The sequence below is a fragment of the Diabrotica undecimpunctata genome, chromosome 1 (genome assembly GCF_040954645.1).
Source record: "Diabrotica undecimpunctata isolate CICGRU chromosome 1, icDiaUnde3, whole genome shotgun sequence".
NCBI classification, from domain to species: domain Eukaryota; kingdom Metazoa; phylum Arthropoda; class Insecta; order Coleoptera; family Chrysomelidae; genus Diabrotica; species Diabrotica undecimpunctata.
The window spans coordinates 133562849-133582442 of record NC_092803.1 but is presented as its reverse complement, the minus strand read 5'-3'; the positions used below and the strand labels follow the sequence as shown (position 1 = coordinate 133582442).

At 33.6% G+C, this 19594-nt stretch overlaps 1 long non-coding RNA gene across 1 annotated transcript; it reads left to right on the top strand.

Annotated features, from left to right (window-relative positions):
• The first annotated feature begins 3562 nt into the window (after positions 1-3562).
• Positions 3563-9349, top strand: LOC140432034 (uncharacterized). Its single transcript, XR_011949757.1, has 3 exons — positions 3563-3853; positions 8626-9022; positions 9075-9349. It is a non-coding gene; the product is annotated as an uncharacterized lncRNA (long non-coding RNA).
• Positions 9350-19594: the final 10245 nt, after the last annotated feature.

The following is a 19594-nucleotide window of genomic DNA, read 5'->3' as shown; positions in this document are numbered from 1 at the left end:
TGTCCTATTAGAGTTTATATAAAAAGTAAACCTGGTCGATATGAAATAAAAATTTGGGTTTGTTCGGACTCTGATACTGCTTATATTTTAAACAGTCAGATATACACTGGAATGATAGAAAATCAACGAGAAATAAATCAGGGTTTTAGGGTAGTTCTGGACATGGTTAAACCCTATTTTGGATCAGGGCGTGGAGTTACCACAGAAAATTTTTTTACCTCTGTTCCCCTAGCCGAAGAACTGCTAAGACATCAACTTACAATTACGGGAACTCTAAGGGCCAACAAAAAAGAGATTCCTGCTGAATTTGCTCCAAATTCTGCGCGCGAAGAACGTTCCTCTATTTCTGGATTTTCTAATGATCTCACATTGGTATCCTGTGTACCTACAAAAAAGAAAGCTGTCATTTTGTTATCGACACAGTTTCACAGCGACGAAATATCCTCTGATGAAAAAGAAAAACGTAAGCCTGAAATTATTTTACACTACAATAAAACCAAAGGGTCAGTTGACACCGGAGATAAAATGACTAGAGAACATACATGTGTTCGTTTAACTAGGAGATGGCCATTTAGGATTTTTATGGAAATTATTGATATGGCTGCACTCAATGCCTATATTATATTTACTAAAAAGTTTCCCGATTGGAAGAGTAATGACCGAAGTAGGCGAAGAATTTTTTTACAAAACTTGGCAGAAGAACTTTCACTCCCAAACGTTCTACACCGGAAACAGAATAATAAAAATTTTCACAAAACTGTAAAAAGTGCAATAGATTTATTTCTCTCTAATAGCAATGCCACTGTGTCAGAAACCCCTGCCAGAGACATTCAACAATATACAAATCGAAGATGCAGCTTTTGTGCCAGAACACGGGACAGAAAGCCTAAAATATCATGTAGTACATGCAGAAAACCCATATGCAACATACATCGAGAAGAAACTAAAACATTTTTTTGCCCTGACTGTAAAAATGATAAATAAGATCATATTATTGTAATTACAGGTAAAATAAAAAAAATTTACATCTTTTTAATAATAAAAACAAATTATTTCAGTGACTAGCGCTTTATTATATAACTTTCCAAACAATAATGTATAATTTAAATGAATTATTAAAGTATTTTAGTGGGGTACCATAGTTACCCCGTACGGCCTGCAACGTAAGTTTTTATAGCACGGTTCCGGAAAGGTTAAGGGAGAACATAATAACAAAGTGCATAACATAATAATTATTGTGATTATTAATAACTTTACTACATAAATGTACATAAACAAAAATGGAGAGAATTATATTTTCTACAAATTTTTAGTTCTTTAATTTTTTTTGTGCTACAATCAATATTTAATCTCCTAAGTCTAACACACCCTATGGTATATTTGAAAATGATTGATAACACATCACCATCAAACTACACATTAAATTCAAGCACATACGCAGATTCTAGAAAAGTCACTAGAATATAACAAAGATACACACCATCTCTTCGTCGATTTCAAAGCAGCTTATGGCAGTGTAAAAAGAACTGTATTATATAATGCAATAATGGAAAAATGTAAGCTCATGCGTTCAAATTGAAAGAAAAAACTCTACGTTCTTTGACATTAATAATGGTTCAAGATAGGGGGACGTTGATGTGTCTTCTCTTTAATATTGCCTTGGAAAAGGCAATCAGACAATTAAATATTAGAATGAATGGAACTATTTTTAATAGATCGACGCAAATTCTCGCATTCGCTGATAATATAGGTATAGTGGGCAGAAGTATGGGAGACATAATACAGTGTTTTACATGGCTTACGGACACGGCAAGTGAATTAGGACTTGTGGTAAATGAGGAAAAAATAAAATATAGGTTGGTTTCTAAAAACCATCGAAATATCCAACAGAGAATTCAAATTAACAACCATACCTTTAAGCAAGTCAAAGAATTCACATATCTTGGATCGCTAGTAAGCGCAACAAACACGACAAGCGACAAAATAAAAAGACGCATAGCAGTAACAAACAGAATTGTTCATGGTCTGCAGAAACATTAAAAAAATAAAAATATAAAACCTGTAGTAAAGCTCAATATATACCAGACCTTAATAAGACCGGTGTTGGTATATGATGAAAGACTTCATGGTATTTTTGAGAGTAACATTCTGACAGTAGAAAGGTTTTTGGGACCGTAAATGAAAATGGGCTAGGCGTCGAAGATACAACTTTAAACTATATCAGTTATACACCAATCCAGATATTGTGAAATTCGTTAATGTTCAGAGATGATGTGGTAGATGGATTGATGATGTGGTAGAAGACTTACGGATTCTAAGGGTCAGAAGATAGAGGGAAGTTGCCAGGAATCGACAGGAGTGGCGACTTTTTTGTGAGCAGGCTAAGATCCACAACGGATTGTCGAAACAATTATAAAGATGATGTTGATGACATAAAAAAGGTCCAACAAATAATTGTAAAAACTATAGACTACTTGCTCTAATGTCACACGCGAGTAAGGTGATCCTTTACATCCTGCAACGTTGTCAAGAAAACTTCATGAATTTGCAAAAAGGCTAGATTTATAAAGGGCCGAGGTACTAGATAACAAATCCTTAATGAAACAAACATCATATAAAAAGCCAGAGAATATCAGATGCCAATATTTCTATGTTTTATTGATTACACAAAGGCCTTTGATAATGTTAGATAAGACACACTATGGAATATACTGTCGACAATGGGTGGACAAATTATTGAATTAAAAAACATTGAATCAATTGAATCTTAAATGCCAACACTTTCCTAAATCCTGAGCTATTGCAAGGTGTGAGGTTTTCTATTCTATGATATATCTTGGAGCTCTAGTTAACAACATAGGCAACAGTGAACCCGAAATTCAAAGACGCATTCAACTAGCATGAGCAGCAATGACTGCACAAAGCCAAAAAAACGAGACCCATTTTAACTCTAGTATTTTCCACATTTTACTATGCATCCGAGACATGAGCAGTCAAAGAATCAGATAAACGACGCATAGACGCTTTTGAAATGTGGACATGGAGACTGCTGCATTAAATTCCATGGACGGCTCGCCACGAATATCTTGGATCTAGATAAAATTAAACCCAATCAACGCCTCTCTAGTACAGTTTAGTGTCGAATTTTAAAGTTCAATGGTCGTATCCATCGAAGAGATCCCGCAATGGTGCAGTTGATAGTCTAAACAGGGTCAACGTCAACACGGCGGATCTCCAAAGCGATAGGAATACATTACGAAAAAGTTTCTCGACAAACAGTATAGTGTAATGATAGGACCAGTAGAGAAATATCATTAGTCTATCCTAGCTGCTGAAGCTCAATGGTGAACCACAAGACATCTGCTAAGATGTTAATGACTATGATATTGATAATAATGAAATTGTGTTTATTCTCTTATTATGTTTTTGCTTAATAACTGTACTAAATATTATAAAAATAAAATTATTTATATTGTATGTTTGGACTTCCATATCACAAAATAATATATCATATTTTAAAATAAGTACGTCGCAGATCATTATTTACAAAGTTTCGTATTACTAAATTTCTATCGACGCAAATATCTTAAATCAAAACATGAACTAGTAATAAAGATATCTAGATGATCCTTAACCGAATAACGGTTATACGATAAGAGACTGTTTAGCAAACAACATGAAATATTTAAACTTACTCGTACTTGTGTTTCTTTTAATCTGTGGTGGATCTCCATATGTTCCAAGAGAAAGAAATTTTAGAAAATTGCATAACGTTAAAGACCCATGTCCCGAAAAGCAGGTGTTATTATATGCAATGTGCAGAAATTTTACCGATTTGTATACTGAAGATTAAGTAAGTTTATTTGAATGTCTACATTATATAAGATATTTGGTGTATTATTATTAACGAATAATGACGAATTACAAAGAAATACATTTTTGATACCAAAAACATTGGTTTTGTAATTTAAGAGCACACTCTTGGGACCATTTTTTTTTATTCTTATATATATATATATATATATATATATATATATATATATATATATATATATATATATATATATATATATGTATATATATATATATATATGTATATATATATATTTATTATTCTTATATATATATATATATATATATATATATATATATATATATATAACGAGTTTAATACAGTTGCCGCCGTTTCTCGCAACCTAGCTTCCAACGCTTGCAATCGTTCCAGTCATCTACTTGTAGACCCCTATCTTCCATTGCACCTTTTACTTCTTGTCTCCACGATCTTCTTGGTCTTCCCTTTTTCCTGCGGTTAGTGGGGATCCACTGTAACATTCTCTTTGGCCATCGTTGATCATTCATCCTTTCTACATGGCCATACCATTTCAGCCTTTTGCATTCTATAGTTTCCAGGACGTCAATGTCTATGCCCATACGCTCACTAATTTCAGTATTCCTTACTCTATCTCTTCTAGTGAGTTGGCAACATCTTCTCCAATAATTCATTTCCATTGCTTTTATTTTGGATGCGTCATTTTTATTTATTCCCCAAAGCTCTGAACCATATGTAGCAATGCTTTCTATGATACTTTAGTATATCCTAATTTTAGTGTTTCTAGTGATGTGGTTGTTCCAAAGTATACTATTCAGTTGACGTATTGCTGAATTTCCTTGACCAATTCTAATAGCTATTTCTTTTGTATTCCGACCATTGTTTGTAATGTTTACACCGAGATATTTATAGCTATCAGTATTTTGAATTTGTTTGCTTTCTAGTTCTAAGTGCTTTCCTTCACCTCCCACTACTACGTACTCTGTTTTTGATGGATTAATTGATAAGCCCCACTTAGTATATTCTTCATCTATTTTTCGTAACATGTAGTGGATATCATCTTGATCTTCTGCAAGTATTACTTGGTCATCAGCAAAATGCAAGCTGTACAGTGTATGGTCTCCAATTTTAACACCCATAGGTTCACATTTTCTTTTCCAAATTTCCAAAACCCCCTCCAAATAAATCTTAAGGAGTGTAGGTGCAATGCTGCAGCCTTGGCGAAGTCCTTTGGTCACTTTTATCTTTTTTGTCACTTTTTGTCCAATCTTTATTACTCTCGTCATATCATCGTACAACTTCCTTACAGCATTAATGTAAATCGGTGGAATATTCTTGTCTTCTAGCACCTGCCATAGCTTGGCTAATGGGACACTGTCATACGCTTTTTGAAGATCAATAAATACCATGTGTGTCTCCATATTATGTTCCAAACGCTTTTCTATTGTTCGTCTTAGGCAGAACACATTGTCTATACAAGAACGACCAGTACGAAAGCCACTCTGATCTTCAGCGTCTTCCCAACAATCTTCAATTTTTTTATTCTTTTGTACCTAAATCTAAAGCGATTTTGGGGTGTAAAAGTATCGCGACTAAAACCACTATAGAATCTGTTTAAAACCATCTACAAACTTTGAAAAAAAAATCAAAAATAAAGGACTTTTTTATACGTTTGAAAGAATGATTTCGTTTTTTTCTTTATTGTGTAAAAGAGTTTTGTGATTAAAACTAAAGGAACAAATAGTGGCACCACCCAAAACGAGGGTTATTATGTTGTATATGCGAAATTTCAAAAATCAACAAATTAGTAGTATTTTTTTAGCGTTAAAATGTCGCGACTTAAAATCACTGTAGAATCTGTTCAAAGGCACCTGCAAACCTTTTTAAAAAATAAAAATTTAGGCCTTTTTATACTTTTAAAATAGTGCTTTTGATTTTCTCTTAATTTGTAATCTACAGTGTCAATTTTATAAGTATATATATATATATATATATATATATATATATATATATATATATATATATATATATATATATATATATATATATATATATATATATATATATATAGTAAACTCTTAAATATTGGGGAAATCTGCAAGAAATACTCTAATGTGTATCAATTGTTTCGCCGAACGTTTTCGCCAAAGAGAATTGATTTGGCTTCTTCAGGGCTGAAAGAGAATAAATTATAATTAGCTACCATATATTATCTATTAAAACATTATTGATCTTACCGTAACTTAGAATTGTAGAGTTAGAATATTAAAAAACTTTGCTAGTAACATAGTGGTGTTTTTTGTTACTATGTGCAAAAAAAGTTTTTTATAAGGATTGAAATGTATGGTAGCTTCGAACTTGACACGTAAAGGCTTACCCAAGGTTAATCGAAAAACCCAATGCAACTACATTTAAAAGGAGGTAATTCTTTGAATTGTCGGCAATAACTAAATTTTTGATTTTTAGATAGTTAAAAGTGAGGTTCTGTTTAAGCCAGAACGTAAGCGCTGACAACTTCAGTAGGTCGTATGAATCTTTATGTCGTTAAGGTTCATTGGTAAAAAACGAATGAATTTAAATCCCAGTAAGGGGAAATATTATTTTGATTTTCTTTATTTAATTATATTATATTGTTCATGTATTATTGAAACTTATTGAGACGTATCTAAGAAAAGCAAGGGAATGTTATATATTTTTTGTTAATGAAAAGTAATTATAAAGGTATGTTAGTTGTTAATGGATATATCAGTCAAGTTAGTTATCTGTGATATACAAAAAACCTACAAATCCTACAGAAACTTTTTATTTCAAACGCTTATCCAACACCATTAGTTAATAAGATTTTGTTTAATACTATCCATGACGAAGATATTTCACCTTCCTTCGCGACTAACAATGCTGATCCTGATGTCTTAAGTGGTAACCCAGTCTCGGATACTCCTATAAACAAATATTTTTCATTACCATATTTCAGAGATATCACTCTGGGGTTAACAAGGATTCTGAAAAGTGTTGAAAATAGCTTTGGCAATAATAATAACAACATTAAACTTAATGTGGCTTGTAGATCAGCCCTAACAATTAATAATCTTTATTCTAAGAAAAAAGATAAGACTCCCATAGATAGGCTTAGTAATATTGTCTACAACATTCCATGTCTCTCTTGCAACAATTCCTACATCGGTCAAACATCTCAATTATTAAAATCACGTATTACACTACACAAAAGTGATTCTCGACTTCACCCTGACCGTTGTGCATTAGCCAAACATGTCCATTCCACTGGTCATCTCATGGACTATACTAACACCACAATTCTCCACCGTGAGAACAATAAATCTAAAAGAGAGTTCATTGAAATGTCTTATATTTTCCTTAACGATTTCTCCATTAATGTTAAGAGTGACATCAAGAATCTAAGCGATATATACCACCTGTTACTTAAATCAGATACCAAGAACAATACTATATCACAGATAACTAACTTGACTGATATATCCATTAACAACTAACATACCTTTATAATTACTTTTCATTAACAAAAAATATATAACATTCCCTTGCTTTTCTTAGATACGTCTCAATAAGATTCAATAATACATGAACAATATAATATAATTAAATAAAGAAAATCAAAATAATATTTCCCCTTACTGGGATTTAAATTCATTCGTTTTTTACCAATGAACCTTAACGACATAAAGATTCATACGACCTACTGAAGTTGTCAGCGCTTGCGTTCTGGCTTAAACAGAACCTCACTTTTAACTATCTAAAAATCAAAAATTTAGTTATTGCCGACAATTCAAAGAATTACCTCCTTTTAAATGTAGTTGCATTGGGTTTTTCGATTAACCTTGGGTAAGCCTTTACGTGTCAAGTTCGAAGCTACCATACATTTGAATCCTTATAAAAAACTTTTTTTGCACATAGTAACAAAAAACACCACTATGTTACTAGCAAAGTTTTTTAATATTCTAACTCTACAATTCTAAGTTACGGTAAGATCAATAATGTTTTAATAGATAATATATGGTAGCTAATTATAATTTATTCTCTTTCAGCCCTGAAGAAGCCAAATTAATTCTCTTTGGCGAAAACGTTCGGCGAAACAATTGATACACATTAGAGTATTTCTTGCAGATTTCCCCAATATTTAAGAGTTTACTATATATATATATATATATATATATATATATATATATATATATAGGGATGTGTATTTTAGATATTTCCAAAACCATTCTATATGACTTTCATTATAATTATGTCATAAAAAAATTTGAAGATCAAGCAAAATTAATATATACAGATACGGATAGTTTAATATATCCGTTTTTTGTTGATGTATATAATATTCCATGACAGAATAAAAAAGTGTTAGATCTGATGAAAGCTGAGAACCAATGGGAATTGATGACACACCTTATAGGATTACGTTCGAAAATGTAAAACTATGAAAATTTTAAATAAGGATGAGAAAATTAAAAAGGCGAAAGTAGTAAAAAAATCTGCATTAACGGAACTGTCCTATATTAATTATTATGCAAGTTTATTTAATAAAGTAATAGTAGAAATTTCCCAAAATTCAATAATTTCGAAAAAGCATGATGTTTATACAATGTCTCAAACAAAGATAGCACTCAGTTCATACGATAATAAGAGAATAATACCTAAGAGAGAAGTGCATAAGGACACTAAACCTACATTGTATTGTTATGAAACTATGCCTGATCCATAAAAGGTATACTGGTAAGAAATATTCATTTATTATCGATTAATTTTTTTTATTTTAGCCCTCAATCCACCTATCGTCAGGGCCTGAAGATGAGTGTTGGGATAATGAATGGTACGAATTACCCTTACCACACATCAAACGTAAGTACGAGTATCTACACTTGGTGAGAGAGCTTCAACAGGTTGTAGGGGGTGATGATACACACCAATCAGAGGATATAAGTTGGGATAACGAATGGTGTGAATCACCCCTACAGCACATTAAATCTTCATCAATGTTGAAAAATATTATTCTGGAGCAACCTTCTACTCTTGCAAAAACACAAAAAAAATTTGAAAGGCGAAGAAGGAGCGCCACGAAAACTTAAATAATGTATTTTAATTTTATAGAAATAAACTTTTAGATTCAATACGTTGTTTTTTTTTCGTTAAGATGTCTGATGCATAAAAACGCTGGTAAGAAATATTTATTTATCATTATTTTATTATTTTTTTGTTTTGATTTCAGTCTTTAATCCACCTAGTAATACCTTCCAGTAGGGGAGTACTTAAAATTAGAGACGAAATATTATCGGAGGAAGATTTTAAATATAGAAGCAATTACAATGTCCAAATACCAGATGACCATCCACTGCATAGAGATGCATTAATTTGGGCAAGCAACATTTATCAGGTGACGTTGTCCTATTGGCAAGAAGTGAAAATAAACTTATGGAATGACATAGCGATTTAAAAATATTATGAATTAAATATTTTTGTATAAATAAACTTTTAGATTTTGTACGTTGTTTTTTCTTTTTTTTTTCGGTGTCACTTTCTGAACTGCCATGGTTTTTCTCCCCATCACTGCACGTCGGTTCGCAAATATTTTTTTACCCGTAGCTCTTCTCTAATTCAGTATCAAAGCAAGTTCTGATAATTCTTCTTCCGAAAAACCCTTTTTACCAATATTGTATTATTTACCCAAATAATATTGTGAAAAATCGTGCAAATATAATGCGTATGCTTACAAAATTATGACTTCACTGACGCAAAATCAACAAGTATCGATCTGTATCGGAGCTAATAAGAATCGATGCTTGCAATCCCCACTATTGATATTGTGCTGGTGCTCTATTACATGAATGATCACAGTCAAGTTATCCATGCGCTAATTAATACGTTATTCGTCTTGTAGTGCATCCTCTGCCCTCGGACTTATACGTCTCCCGGGTATCGGACTCGTTATGATTTCGCGGATATATCAGTTTCCCGTTACGAAAGGGTTAAGTTCTTTAATTAAATTTAAACATGTAATTCAAGTAATTCAAGATGATAAATATAAAATGATACAACACTTGTAAAAACAAAAATATATATACCTAAATGGAACCTCTCGGATTACAATTTCTACAAGTTTCAAGAGTAAAAACGAAATTGATTAGGCTAGGCTAGGCTACAGAGATGCGTCTACGCAAGTCCGTACACAAACAATTTCATTTTTAACTCACCAACACTTAAACAAACTCAATACAAATTCGATCACCCTGTACAAATTTAATGAAAAGAAGACGAGATAAAGCGATAAGCGATGAGTTTTGCACTCGACATATAGGGTGCTTCACTTAAAGTCACCACCATCCCTCTGCTCATTGTCGACCGCTTCTTTTACTTCTTCAGGACAGATAAGACAAAGAAAAGACAAATGAGACAGGTGTAAAACATACAGGTAACGTAGGTGATAATTCTTCGGCTGAAAAGAAGAGATCTAGAGATAAGCGACCACTTCTTACGACCCTCTGGTCATTATCGATCACTTCTTTGGGAAAGAAGAAGAAGAGATAAAGCGATAAGCGACCACTTTGAACCCTGCTTACTATACCAATCCCCTTAAATCTAGAGAATGCGAAGTATGACGCGAAAAGTTGGATTTGTTTATTTTGTTGGGCATTATAAGATAAAAGAAAAAAAGAGAAAACAACGCAAACATAAATTAACAAATCAACACGAAAAGAATATCTAGATTTAAAGAAGCGAACGGTTTTAGACAAAATCAATTACAAACAAGTGAGAATATTGATAAAAAGGTAAGTAGCAAAAGGTATAGTAACAAAAGAACTCAAAAGAAATGTGTTAACCCGCAAGACAGAATGAGTTGGAAAGTATGATACAAGTAGAATAAAACTAATTCACAAAAATCAGTGCAAAAACAATTTAAAAATGTAAAACAATAAAACATAAATGTAATATATATATATATATATATATATATATATATATATATATATATATATATATATATATATATATATATATATATATATAAATCAAAATATATATAAAAGTATTTTACGTACTGATATTATCAGTTATAAAATAGAAATAAATTTAAAAATTGTTGTGTAAATATGATCCAATCTAATTATGTAAATTAAGTTAAAAAATATTGCACGAAGGACCGAATCAAAATTAAAATGAAAAGAAACAAACTTATTAATTAAGTGAAACAAAATATAAATTATTGGAATCAAAGTTATAATTATTTATCATCCGGCTCGAAGGATCAAATGTTTTGTGTAAAACTAAATAATAATGGACAAAAATACAACTGTAAAAAAATTGCGAAAATTAACGGGCTTTAGCTCATACTATTGTCTGTATAAAGAATATAGACTTACCTTTTGGTATATTGATGTATTCGTTGCCAGTGGATTAGCTGTGGGACCACGTCACGACGTTAAGGGACTCCCGGCGCCGATACTCAAAAGAGGACTTAACCGATACACTCGATGTTTTAAGTATACTCTCTCGTGATGAAGTGTTTCGCCTTTAGATTGTTTAGAAACCCTCTGGCCACGCTTCGAGGTGGTCCGTAGGAAGAGTGTATACCAATATAAATCACTCTATTCTATTGCGATTTTGAATGGCGATAATTTAAGTTAATTGTCACGGTAATATGATACATTACATCAGTGTCTGTGTTTGCTACACAAAAATAAGAAAAATAGAAAGTCAATTTTTCTGAACTTAAAACAGAATAAATGAGCTAGCCAGTTTAACCCCTAATTGGTATGGAGGGGTCATTTTAGAGCCCAAAAAAAAATGGTTATTAAAATTCCAGAGAAAAAAAGAACACCTGGCAACGCCGCCGTCCAGCTATGTGGCCTGTCTATGTGTCTGTCTGTGGCGTTGAGTACATTTCTTGAACGTAGTCGCTGCAGTTGACTTTATACTTTGTGGAGTGTTAGACGTCGATAGTATCAAAATTGACCCCGCCATACCTTAAAAACGCCAATTGTCAGTGATTTAGTTTTAAATAATTATGGCTAATTCAAGTGTCAGAACGAGACCCTTGACACAACAGGAGTTAGAAGACATAGCTGAACAGATTGGTGACAGCGATTTCGACATATCTGATGCAGAGACAATTGTTAGTGAGCATGATACTGACTCTGAAGATGGTGATCAAACTGACACTGGGAATAATAACGATCAAATCTTAGGTACCGAATCGAGTAGTGAGGATGACAGTAGTGATAACGAACGGCAAAGTTACTATTACGGGAGAAATAAAAAAAAATGATCAAAACAAGCTCCTGCGTCGAGCCAAACTCGTGCAACAAATATCGTGTCACATTTACCAGGACTTGCTGGACCAGCACGAATAAACAAACCTATGACTCCTGCTGAAGCATTTCAACTGTTGGTTGATGATAAAATAATTGATCAGATTATTAAGAGAACCAATGAAAAAATAACCAGTTTGCAAACAAATTATGGAGATAACGCTTTAGGATATTGTACATTAAACCATGTTAACAAAATTGAAATGTTAGCATTTTTTGATCTTCTGTATTTGGCAGGCGTGTTCAAATCAAACAATGAAGATATAAATTCTCTCTTTGCAACTGATGGTACTGGTCGTGATATATTCCGTTCCGTAATCACAGCAACAAGGTTTAGTTTTTTACTGACATCTTTGAGATTTGACGATCCGCAAACTAGAGACCAGCGTATTGTAAATGGAGACAAGCTGGCAGCATTTTCTGAAATTTTTTACCATTTTGTAAAGAACTCTCAAAAATTTAAATTTAGAATATATATATATATATATATATATATATATATATATATATATATATATATATATATATATATATATATATATATATATATATGTATATATATATATATATATATATATATATATATATATATATATATATATATATATATATATATATAATCAATGCCTTTGTTTATACTGGAAAACAAGATGCAATACCTAATCCAAAAAAGCTATCCATACCAACACTAAATGTTCTTTCGCTCACTGCACCAATAGTAAATTCCAATTGCAATGTAACTGGTGAAAACTGGTTTTCTTCACTAGAGCTTGTTGAAGAGCTACGCCGCTGTAAACTTACTTACGTTGGTACTATGCGGAAAAATAAAAGAGATTTGCCAACGGAGTTTTTACCGAATAATCAACGTCCGGTTTATTCATCTATTTTTGGATTTACTAAAGACGTGACCCTGGTGTCCTACGTACCGAAAAAAAAAACCGATCCGTGTGTCTAGTGTCCAGTCTCCATCATAACAACAAAGTATTGGAGACAGCTAAGAAACTACCGGATATTATAGACTTTTACAACATTACCAAAGTTGGGGTGGATGTACTGGATCAAACTTGTGCCAACTACAAAGTAGGACGGCGTACTAGAAGATGGCCACAAGCTATTTGGTTTCGGATCACGAATGTTGCTGGTGTCAATGAACATGTTTTATATAACGCTGCTAATCCAGAATCTGGGTTGACACGGCATAAATTCTTAATTGATTTAGGTAAACAGCTAATACACAATCACTTAGTTTGGCGTATTGTTATGGTAAATTTTCCCAGAGAATTGAGAGAACTTATTCGTCGAGTTGGCCACATCCCGGTAGACGACCAAAACCAGGCAAGGCAAAGAGCTCCTAAATGTGGGAGATGTTATATTTGTTCACGTAATGATAATAAACAATCACTTAGATATAATAAGTGTGAAAAACATATATGTAAAAACCATTGTGTTACATCAAATTTTTATAGTAGGTGTAATATTGAGTAGTTATCATCATGTTCATATTTACTTGTTTGCGATTTTACGAAATAACAGAAAGCAATATATTTTAAAACAATTTTTTTCTTCTTCTTCTGTGCCCTTATTTATCTACAATAATATATATATATATATATATAGATATATATATATATATATATATATATATTTATATGTATGTATATATATATATATATACATATATATATATACATATATATATATATATATATATATATATATACATATATATATATATATATATATATATATATATATTGATTTATAGTATCAGCAATCGGTCAGGAAATAAAACTCTATTTGTTCAGTCTCAATATTTCGTCACGATTTTGTGACTTCTTCAGGAGAAAACTGTAAATTTATTAGAATAATTAATGATTATATGTAAACAAAATGAATATTTTAATACTTACAACTATAAGAATGAAAGTTTAAATTTTTTTGGCATATCTAAATGAATGACATATTTGTTTGATTTTATTAAGGAGTTATGGTAACCGCAATATGTTATAGAGTGAATTCCCGTTGTACAATTTTCAGCGAGTAGGTTAAAATAAACAATTACTATGACAGTATTATTCATTTTATGAAGTGGAAAGATGGAATTAATAGAATTGAGAAAGAATCAGGAACACGATAAATTGATCTATAAAATGTAATTGATGGTATGTCAGTTACTGCAATACTGATATTTAGGAATGTAATAAAATTATAGGTACAGTTACTAGAGAATTACTAAGTTTGTGTTTAAAGGTTAAGATCTATCATATTATATATTGTTTAGTATGTTGCAGTAGATATTACTTAAATGATTGGTGTCTGTCTTAAATAATTGATAGATTCAGGAGTTTTATTAATGTGTACCATTTCAAGGAAAAGCCGATTTTTATAATTATCAACTTGTTCCAAGATTTTTACATTATTAAAGTCAAAGTTATGTCCTGTCTTCAAGTGGTGGTCCACTAAGGCACAAGAGTTTTTTTGTATGTTACAGTCACTTTTGTGTTGAGTGACACGTTTTTTAAGCCACTGTTGACTTTGATAAGAATATATAACAAATATGTGGGCTTAATGTTGGTGGGATTAAAATTGCCCTAAGCCTTATTTTTTTTTTAATTAAATAAAACGTAAATAAATTAAAAAATAATTGAATTCAATATGGATTATGGTCATAGTAAAACAAATACTTCAAAAAACAAATCGTACAAAGTAAAATCCGAATTCAAAACCAATTAACAAATACAATCCAAGTTAGAAAAGACCTAAGGAAATTAATTGTCCTGTATTATGTCTAACATCGCATTGTTTCAGTGAGATATTTCTAAAGTTTCTATGTACTTTTGGATTTTTATGTTCTGCACTACAATTTAACGCTTCAATTTTGAGGCGGCCAAGGTCAGAACCATTAGGACTACAGTTTTATTCTTGGGGTAGGTTAAATGTTTCCTCGCTAGGCGGATAGATGGCGTGAGCAACATTAATTTGAGTATTTACTACGAATTATAATAATAAATTTTTTAAAACGTTTGAAACGGTTATAATACCAGTATATGCAAATAAACATTTTGCCATCTGTTTGACTGGATCTGTTTTCTCAGTGACAGTTATGTTACCTTCCGATCCATCTGCTCTTCTGGCAAATGCATCAGCTATTTCATTGTTATATATTTCGCGGGAACCTGGAATCTATACCATTGGGGATGGTACTTATCTAGTACTTTACTTCACCTATCAGATTTAGATATATACCATTTAGCATTAGAGGACCCAATTTCTCCTTACTCTCTATTCTGGCTAACTTCATCATTTTGATCTTTTGTGGGCTTATGTTAAGACATATATTTGAAGTAGATTTTGTAACTTTAGTTAGAGCCCCTGCTTTTGGGAATGGTATCACACATTCCCATTAACTCGGCTCATAGGGCACAGAGCCACCTTCTCTGTCGCTCATATGAGTAATTCCTGTCTGGCGCGTCCACGTCGCGGGGGTGGGCATCTCTTGCTTCAGTAGACCGGAGCTAGTAGATGGCTAAGTTCAGATAGGGACCCAGTTCCGTGGGGTATAACACGGCCCCCTTGCCCAGGGATACGGGTGAAGACCACAACGATGATGAAGGTGGAGAATATAGTATTCGGTTCAGTGAATTCAACGGAAGTGGCAACCCTGTTTCTAGGGATAGTATAGAATCAACCTGGTGAAGGGCAGCAGCGATCACCAGTACTAGAATTAGGCGTAAAGGAAATGATCCTAAACCGGCTTCTTACTAGAATACCGTAGGTGAGACTGAAACAGTTAGAGGGCTACGGTACTGCGATGCGGAAAGCAAGTAGGAAACTACCGCATTATATTCCTCAGGACATCCGTCCGTAGATTTTTTTTTTTTTTTTCTTGTCATGTTGGAAGAAACAAAACAAACGGCCCCTAGTCCCGGGCAGGCCTTAAATGGCCAAGGGGTGCGAAGAATCTCCCGGTTTCAACTTGATAAGACAATCAAAATTGCTACGTGGAATGTTAGAAGCTTATTTGCAGCAGGCAAACTACAAAATCTAATTCAGGAAATGAACAGAATTAACATCGATATTCTCGGCATAAGCGAATTGCGATGGGAAGTCACAGGCATGATCAATACTACTGGTAAAACCCTTTACTACTCATGCAGTGATAGCACAGACCCTCACCACAGACATGGGGTGGGAGTTCTGATAAGCGAAAATTTGCGCGCCTCCGTGAAGAACTTTGTCCCGATCTCCGAAAGAGTCATACTTATTCAGTTGCATGGAAAAGTTAACATAAATATTATACAAGTCTACGCCCCTACAGCAGACAAGCCAGAAGAAGAACTAGAGCGATTTTATCAACAGCTAGACGAAGCCTTAAAGGTGACTAAGAATCACGAAATTAACATCGTATTAGGAGACTTTAACGAAAAGTTGGGGAAGGAGCTGTAGATCACGTAGTTGGAAAATATGGTCTTGGTCAGAGAAACGACAGAGGGGACAGATTGATACAGTACTGTCAAGACAAAGATCTAGTCATAACGAATACTTGGTATAAGTTACCACCCAGGAGGCTTTACACATGGAAGTCGCCTTTAGACGGACATCAGGGCATTATAAGGAACCAAATAGATTATGTGACAATTAATAGAAGGTACAGGAATGCTATTACTAAGGTATCTGCATTACCTGGAGCAGACATAGGATCCGACCACAATCCCTTAGTAGCAAATATCAAACTGAGGCTCGCTACAGCTAAAAGAAAACACCAGAAGGCATCAGTAAACATTAGAAAACTTAAAAACAATGAAACAAATGAAGCGTACACAGAGGAAATAAACAATAGGTTATCTAATATGGCAACTGAGAATGATGTTGAAAAGTCATGGACCACCATAAAAGAATCATTTGATGAGTTAAACAACACTTTTCTACTCGAGAGTAAAACAACTACCAAGAATGAGTGGATGACAGAAGAAATATTAGAGATGATGGAACAACGCAGGCAGTGTAAGATCAGGCAGGACGAAGTAGGGTACCGAAATATACACAGTCAAATTCGTAAAGAAATTATAGCGGCGAAGGAGATCTGGATGACTACACTTTGCGCCGAGGCTGAAAGCCTATATAAACTCGGCGACAGCTTCAATCTTCACAAGAAAATTAAGGAAATTGCTGGCGTCTTCAAGAAAAAACAAGTCACTGGTATACATAATGACCAAAATGAATTAATAACGGACCCTAGCGATATACTTAATACTTGGAAAATGTACACAGCCAATTTGTTCAATGATGACAGAACACAAAAACCACCACAACTGGGAGACCATTTGTATGGCCCAAGTATTTTGAAAGCTGAAACTGTACACGCTGTCAAACTATTAAAAAGTAACAAAACCCCAGGACCAGATGATATGTACGCAGAAACAATCAAGTTACTTAATGAAGAAAACCTAGACATTATTGTCAAGCTCTTTAACGACATCTACGATACGGGCCAGATTCCAAAAGATTGGCTTCGATCTACATTTATCGCCCTACCAAAAACACCACGTGCGAACTTCTGCAAGGACCACCGACTAATAAGCCTAATGAGTCACTTTTTGAAACTTTTCCTGAGAATACTTCACACTAGATTGTTTAAGAAATGTGAAGAGGTCAGTGGATGGAGTCAGTTTGGTTTCAAAAATGGACTTGGCACGAGAGAAGCGATCTTTAGTATGCAAACATTGATACAGAATTGTTTAGATCAAAGAAAGGATGTTTTTATCTGTTTCATCGATTACGAGAAAGCATTCGATAATGTAAAACATGAATTGATGATAAAATACCTACAAGAGTTGGGATTGGATGCAAAGGATATAAGAATCATTGCCAATCTGTATTGGAATCAGACAGCAACAGTACGTCTTCAAAATTCCAACGAAACAGAAGATTTCTCCATTAAAAAAGGAGTAAGGCAAGGTTGTATACTGTCTCCAATGCTGTTCAATTTATACGTAGAAAAAGCCTTCGCAGAAGCAGTGGAAGACTCTAATAAGGGTATTAAAGTTAACGGCATATTTATTAATAACATCAGGTATGCCGATGATACAGCCATAGTGGCAGATAACATCGAAGATCTTCAATGCCTTTTGAATGATCTAACTCTTGCAAGTGAAGCTCGGGGTTTGAAAATAAATATCAAGAAGACAAAATCAATGATTATAAGTAGAAATGATTACCCCAACGCAAAGATATATGTCTCTGGAGAAGAAATCGAACAAGTCAGGCAATTCAAATACTTAGGATGTTTGCTGAATGAGGGTTGGGACCCCGAGAATGAAATAAAGAGCAGAGTTGAACAAGCCAGAAATGCTTTTTTGAGGCTTCGTAAGTTTCTGACTGATCGCAAATTGGACTTCAACCTCCGATACAAGATGCTTAAGTGTTACGTGTGGCCTGTTCTCCTGTACGGAATGGAAGCATGGACGTTAAAGGCCAGTTCCATTAACAAACTTGAAGTGTTCGAAATGTGGTGCCTGCGTCGAATGCTCAGAATATCATGGACGGACAGGGTCAGAAATGAGGAAGTACTCAGAAGAGCGGGCTTACAGGATAGGGAACTTTTTAATTATGTAAAAAGTAAGAAGACTGCATACTTGGGGCACATTATACGAGGAGAACGATACACTTTTCAGCAACTGATACTCGAAGGGAAAATAGAGGGTAGGAGAGGTCTCGGACGTAAAAAAATGTCATGGCTGCGCAATATTCGACAATGGACAGGAATCCACAGCTATGAAATGCTTCGCAATGCTGCTAAAAACAGAATTATTTAATCCAGAATATTTAACATCTCACCTGACAAGACGATGTACGGTGGACGCCTACGCAGAAATGTATGGCACCTTAAGAAGAAGAAGAAGTTAGAGCCCATTAAATTATATCTCTGATTGTCCTATTAAATTTGCCGCAAGCTAAGATAACCAGGTCATCCGCACATCAGCCTATTCATGACGAGATTCCATAAAAGGGGAGATAAAACTCCTCCCAGCGGACACACTCTATCTACTTGTACTGACATCGTATACTTTAGTTATGTTGCGTATACCATATGGCTCCTTGGTATGCCGCCTATTCATCTGCAGCTTGTTTTGTCTTTTCCTTTTATAGAAATAGCCCTTGTGATTTCTTTGTAGAAGGTGTTGCCAAGTGCTTCCACCATATCGAGAAATGCACTCGATAATATCTCTTGGTTTTACAAAACCTACTATACCCTCTACGAGAGTGGTGGTGGTAGGGGATGGTGCGGTGCCGTTTCTGTAAAAATTCTTACATACGCCCCTGACGTACCGGACTTTAAACCAATACAGCGTTCATAATATGCCTACTAAGAAGTGGTTCTAGAGTCTGCAGAACCAATCACATTACACTTAACGATGTAAAG